The sequence below is a fragment of the Lagenorhynchus albirostris genome, chromosome 5, assembly GCF_949774975.1.
Source record: "Lagenorhynchus albirostris chromosome 5, mLagAlb1.1, whole genome shotgun sequence".
Taxonomy (NCBI): domain Eukaryota; kingdom Metazoa; phylum Chordata; class Mammalia; order Artiodactyla; family Delphinidae; genus Lagenorhynchus; species Lagenorhynchus albirostris.
The window spans coordinates 68,399,757-68,406,886 of record NC_083099.1 but is presented as its reverse complement, the minus strand read 5'-3'; positions in this window follow the sequence as shown (position 1 = coordinate 68,406,886).

Sequence of the window (7,130 nt, the reverse complement as noted above, 5' to 3'; positions counted from 1 at the left end):
ATCCCCTCACTTTCAGTCTGTATGTGTCCCTAGGTCTGAAGTGGGTCTCTTGTAGACAGCATATATATAGGTCTTGTTTTTATATCCATTCAGTGGGCCTGTGTCTTTTTGTTGGAGCATTTAATCCATTCACGTTTAAGGTAATTATCAATATGTATGTCCTTTTACCACTTTCTTAATTGTTTTTGGTTTGTTTTTGTAGGTCCTTTTCTTCTTTTGTGTCTCCCACTTAGAGACGTTCCTTTAGCATTTGTGGTAGAGCTGGTTTGGTGCTGCTGAATTCTCTTAGCTTTTGCTTGTCTGTAAAGCTTTTGATTTCTCCATTGAATCTGAATGCGATCCTTGCCAGGTAGAGAAATCTTGGTTGTAGGTTCTTCCCTTTCATCACTTTAAATATGTCATGCCACTCCCTTCTGGCTTGTAGAGTTTCTGCTGAGAAATCAGCTGTTGACCTTATGGGAGTTCCCTTGTATGTTATTTGTCATTTTTCCCTTGCTGCTTTCAATAATTCTTCTTTGCCTTTATTTTTTGCCAATTTGATTACTATGTGTCTTGGCGTGTTTCTCCTTGGATTTATCCTGTATGGGACTCTCTGTGCTTCCTGGCCTTGGGTGGCTATTTCCTTTCCCATGTTAGGGAAGTTTTCCACTATAATCTCTTCAAATATTTTCTAGGGTTCTCTCTCTCTCTCTTCTCCTTCTGGGACCCCTGTAATGTGAATGTTGTTGTGTTTCATGGTGTCCCAGAGGTCTCTTATGCTGTTTTAATTTCTTTTCATTCTGTTTCACAGCAGTGAATTCCACCATTCTGTCTTTCAGGTCACTTATCCGTTCTTCTGCCTCAGTTATTCTTCTATTGATTCCTTCTAGTGTAGTTTTCATTTCAGTTATTGTATTGTTCATCTCTGTTTTTTTGTTCTTTAATTCTTCTAGGTCTTTGTTAAACATTTCTTACATCTTCTTGATTTTTCCATCCATTCTTTTTCTGAGGTCCTGGATCATCTTCACTATCATTATTCTGAATTTTTTTTTCTGGAAGGTTGCCTATCTCCACCCATTTAGTTGTTTTTCTGGGGTTTTATCTTGTTGCTTCATCTGGTACATAGTCGTCTGCCTTTTCTTTTTTTCTATCTTTCTGTGAATGTGGTTTTCATTCCACAGGCTGCAGGATTGTCGGTACGTATTTATTTTTCTTATTTAAGAGATATGAAAAATTCCGAGGCTCAGGGAGGTAAAGAGTTGCCCAACATCACAGAGCTAGGAAGATATAAAGCTACGTTTTAAAGTTTTACTCTAGAACTTATAGTTTTTTCTCATTCTGTGCCTTGCTCTAAATGCAAGGCTAGGGCAGTGTTGTTTTGTTAGTATTGTTATTATTTACAATAAACATTTTATGGAAGCATAACATGAATGCATAAAATTGCACTAATCATATGTGTAGAGCATGATCAATTTTCACAAAGTAAACACAACCAAGGAAAACACATTATCACAGGTGACAGAGTTTGACTTACTATGGTGTCAATATCTTCATTTCTGTTGGGGTAAAATACTCCCTTTGTAGTTTTATTCACACACACACTCTTCATGAGAACTGAAGCACTACAGAGTTATAACCTACCTGAAGAATGAATTAGTTGGTACATGATAGCTCCCTTTAGGGAGCATGTTTGTTCCGTTACATCAGGGGTTATCTCCATTAAACAATAGCACCAGAGCCATTATCGCACCTGGGATAGACCTGGATGGCTCTGAATTCCAAGCAGCAGAAAGAGAAGAGATGGTGAGACTTCTGCATCTAATTTTGAAAATGATCAATGATTAACATGCTGGTATGTTGTATTTCTACAGTTGTAACCTGTAAAATTTAACATTGTCAGAGAGTTATCCTGGATACAGAAAAATCTTGCAAAAGATAAGGAAGAGTGAAGATGTTGGAGAGTAAAGAGGCAAAATAATGCACTTGACAGATGCCAGGTGACCTGAGCTCCAGTCTAGGTTTGGCTTCTCCTTTTCTGTGTGATCTGGACACAGTCACTTCTGTTTTCTGAGCTTCTGGCTCCTTTCCTTTAAGATGGTTATGGACTTGGCAATATTATACTGGAACAGTCATCATTAGCCCTTATAACTAAGCAGGTAAATCACCCATGGCTTTTTAATTTTGTTTTATTATATTCTGAATGATTTTGCAAATAATTAGAGATGCCCAGTTCTTTTACTAACCTGTGGCTTATGGGCTTTGTGTGAGATGAATCACCTCGCTCCAAAAGTGATTCTAAAAACTGAAATTTGACATAGACAACAACTGGATTTGCTGATTTCTCAGTTATCTTCCAGGGCTAAATTTCTAAGATTACATATTAGTTCCAATATAAATTTGGAAAAGTTCCTAAATGGTCACTTAACCAGACTCCAAAAGAAACTGCATTAAAAAACTATATATTTAAACTGTATTCATCTGAGAGTATGACTGCACAGTTTTTATCATGAGGTAATTACATTTAAAATACATTTGGTAAAATTTACACATTGCTAGTGATTGAAATCACATAAAGTCCACAAGAAGGAAGAGATTATTTGGTTGTGTATACTTATTAACCTCGAATGAACTATAATATAATTTGCTTATTTGAGATCTGCTTTGTTATTTAGAAAGTTATCACATGAAAATGAAGATTAAAACAGAGATTTTAAACAATTAGTAAATGTAAAATCCAGTATTATGTTCCACAGGAAGTACACAATAAACTTAAGAAGATAAATTTCTAGTATGAAAGCTATGACAGCGATGTACACTCACATTCATACTATGGAAAAACAAGATGACTTCTGGCTGAGAAATCAGGAAAGGTTTTATGGAGATGGTATTTGAGATTCATCTTGAAAGATGGATAGGGTTTGTCAAAAAGAGCGGGAGGCAGGAGGCATTCAGGCAAGAGAAATTTAGGTAACAGCAGGGACAGAGGCATAGTGGTCTGAACGTGCACAGCAAGAAGAAAAGAAATGGTCCAGTTTTCCTGTCTATAATCTCTATCCTTAGGAGGATGTAGGAATAAGGTAGGAAAGGTTAGTTAGAGAGACTAGTCATGGCAGGCCTGGCCACATTAAGGCATTGTTTTCTGCAACCTTGGGAAAGTTGAAGGGTAAGGGAGTGAGTTGCCTAAGGTCACACATGTAATAAGAGTCAGAGGCCTTAGACTGGAATTCAGACTACCAGATCTGAAGTCTAAAGATCTTTTTGACTGACCCCAAGCTACTGAAATGGGGTCGGTAGGGTCATGGGAAAATAACCATGCCAAATACACTACACTTCAAGACCTCCAGAATTTTCTATAACAGCCTAAACGTTTGGAAGTGAGATTCTTCAGAAGTGAAAGACCACAATGACATGTATAATGACTGTTCCCCTGGTGGCTTCAAGGCCTTCTCCAGGGTAGAGGTCACCAGTTACTTATTGATGCAGAGCGGCAACATGCAGTGGGTTGGCATCAGGAAGCACAGAAGGGCATTGCATTAGAAACTGTGGAGGGAACTTAAAATTGACCGAATGCAGTTATCCAAGTTGGAATTCAGCCAAGGTCTCAAGATTTAATATCATTACTTATCCTACATCCTTGTAAAGACCCTCTGTTGTCAGAGACCTAAATTTTATTGTTCCTGTAAAATTCATGGGACAGCATGTCTCAGCCTTTTCCCCCCAAAACCAGGACTCTTCACTTTCTTTTCTTGGCCACAGTGCTTCCAATATGGCTTTGATTGCTGCTACTGACACCAAGACACTTTCTTTGGCTCTGAAGGCCCTTTTATTTATTGGTGCTATGTTTCCAAAAGATGCGTTTCCTTCCACAAATATGTTCAGCTGTCCACATAATAGCATAGGCTGACATTTTGGTCACCACTCAGGAAAGCCAGCAGATTGTGTAAATTCCACAGCTCCGGCAAATCAGCTGTGAGGTACCTTGAAAAAATTTTTACAGGTTGACCTTGCTTTAAAGAAAGAATCATAGAAAATATACAATAAAAAACATAGCAGGAAGTAGAATCTAGTATCACATTTCAAAGGTCAGAAAGATTTAGTTAACTATTATGCATACACGCACATAACATTTTTACAATGAAAACTAAAGCATGACTAAAATAAAAAATATGTATAGGTACAATATTGCAAAATATTTGAAAAGTCATGAGACAAACACCTAAATTACAATAGTCAAATAAGCAAATACGTGATCTAACTATTAATAAAAAAGGGAATGGTAAAATATGGAACAGTATTCAACTTTACTAGTAATCAAAGAAATGCAGATGTAGAAAATGAGGAACATTTTTATGCTTACTATTGGAAAAAAACTTAAACCTAATTTTGCTAGTGAAATTTTGGCATTACTGGTACAGTGCTGAATTTCCATGATTCTAAGCTTAATAAGCACAACTCTTACAAGAAGCAATTTGGCAATTAAAGTCAAGACCTTAAAAATGTTATATTCTTCAAGACAAAATTTCAATCCTGAAAATTTACCTAAAGAAATAATTCAAGCAAAGAGAAAAATATATCCACATAAGTATTCGTTGCAAGATTGAATGGTAACCTGAGGTTAATATCCAGAAATATATAAAGAACTCCTATGAATCAGGAACAAAAGCAAATATCCCAACTAGGAAACAGGCAAAAACCTTGAATAGTCATTTGTCCAAAGAGGGTATACAAATGGCCAATAAGCACGTGAAAAGATGGTAAGCATCACTAATCATCAGAGAAATGCCAATCAAAACCACTATGATAGGGAAGCAGCCGGATAGCACAGGAAGATCAGCTCGGTGCTTTGTGACCACCTAGAGGGGTGGGATAGGGAGGGTGGGAGGGAGGGGGACGCAAGAGGGAAGAGATATGGGAACATATGTATATGTATAACTGATTCACTTTGTTATAAAGTAGAAACTAACACACCATTGTAAAGCAATTACACTCCAATAAAGATGTTAATAAATAAATAAAAGATGATGGAGCAGATACAATACAGACATTTTGCTTTTACTAGGAGATTTTAAATAAAACAATGTGAAATGCTCTGGCTAATCTGACAATTATTAGGTCTAGTGTTTTGCAAAACAGTTGATGTTAACCCTCCCTTTTAAATAGCATAATTGAAGGGCTTTATTGGATAAGACTCAAAATATATTCAAGTCCTGGGATGCTGTGGGTAAAGGGCTGAGTACTAACAGTTCATTGAGAATCCTTCAAAGGAGGGCTAAAAATATAATTTAAATGTTTGAGGATCAACAGATTAAAAAAATATAGCTGTACCAACTTCTATTCCAATAAATATGTTTCCTATCTTAAAAAAAAAAAAAAAACCCGCTATGATATACCACCCATATCCATTAGGATGGCTACTCTAAAAACAAACAAAACAAAAAGCTCCCCCAAGCCCCAGAAATTAACAGGTGTTGGCGAGGATATGGAGAATTTGGAATGCTTGTGCACTGCTGGTAGAATGTAAAATGGTGCAGCCTCCGTGGAAAGTGGTATGATGATTCCTCAAAAAAATTGAAAATAGAATTCCATATGATGCGTCAATTCCACTTTGGGGTATATACCCAAAAGAATTGAAAGCAGGATCTTGAACGGATATTTGTACACCATATTCATAGCAGCATTATTCACAGCAGTCAAAAGGTAGAAGCAACCCAAGTGTTCATTGACTGACGAATGGATAAACAAAATGTGGTATAGACATACAGTGGAATGTTTCCAGCCTTAAACATTAAGAACATTATGGAACATGCTACAATGTGGATGAACCTTCCAGATAGAATGCTAAGTGAAATAAGCTAGTCACAAAAAGCTAAATACTGTAATTCCATTTACGTGTCATACTTAGGGTAGTCAAATTCATAGAGGCAGAAAGTAGAAAGGTGGTTACGAGGGGCTGGGGGCATGTGGGAAAGAGTAGTTGTTGTTTAGTGGGTACAGGATTTCAGTTTTGCAAGAGATAAAACAGTTCTGGATATTGGTTGCATAAGAATACAAATATAGGGCTTCCCTGGTGGTGCAGTGGTTGAGAGTCTGCCTGCCGATGCAGGGGACATGGGTTCGTGCCCCGATCCAGGAGGATCCCACATGTCGCGGAGCAGCTAGGCCCGTGAGCCATGGCTGCTGAGCCTGCGCGTCCGGAGCCTGTGCTCCGCAATGGGAGAGGCCACAACAGTGAGAGGCCCGCGTACCGCAAAAAAAAAAAAAAAAAAAAAAAATACAAGTATAATTAACATTTCCAAACTGTAAAGTTAAAAATGCTTAAGATGATAAATTTTATGCTATATGTATTTTTACCACAATTTAAAAAATGATAACCTAATTTTGTTAAAAAAATTGGAAAATGATTTTGTCAATTTTGAAATGTCATGTGATAGAGTATTATATAGCTATTAGTCATTATAATTATACACAGTATAAATTTTTTATGATATTTAAATTTTAAAACACAGAATTCAAAACATATTTATAGGCTTGCAGCCTAATATGAAAATGAAAACAATTGAAGTGTTAAGATGATAGGACTGTATTTAAACTTCATGATGGTTTATTTAAATTATTCTACAACAGTGTTATTTGTGAAAGAAAGAAAATTGGTACTACTCCTCTAAAAGGGGGTGTCAATATATTTTCCTCTATGGCAAATAACTAAAAATAAATGTTCTTTCTCCCCATGGAGAAGTGAACAAATAAGTAATTTGGACACAGAGAGACCCCTTTTGAAAGAAAAATCAAAGCAAAATATTTAGTTTGGGATAAAAGCAAAAAAAAAAAAAATGTGGGGGAACTTTCTTGGTGGTGCAGTGGTTAAGAATCTGCCTGCCAATGTAGGGGATATGGGTTCGATCTCTGAAGAAACCACATGCTGCTGAGCAACTAAGCCCGTGTGCCACAACTACTGAGCCTGCCCTCTAGAGCCCATGAGCCACAACTACTGAGCCCCTGCACCACAACTACTGAAGTCCATGTGTCCTAGAGCCCGCATGCCACAACTACTGAGCCCATGTGCTGCAACTACTGAAGCCCACGCCCCTAGAGCCCATGCTCCACTACAAGAGAAGCCACCGCAGTGAGAAGCCTGCGCACCACAACAAAGA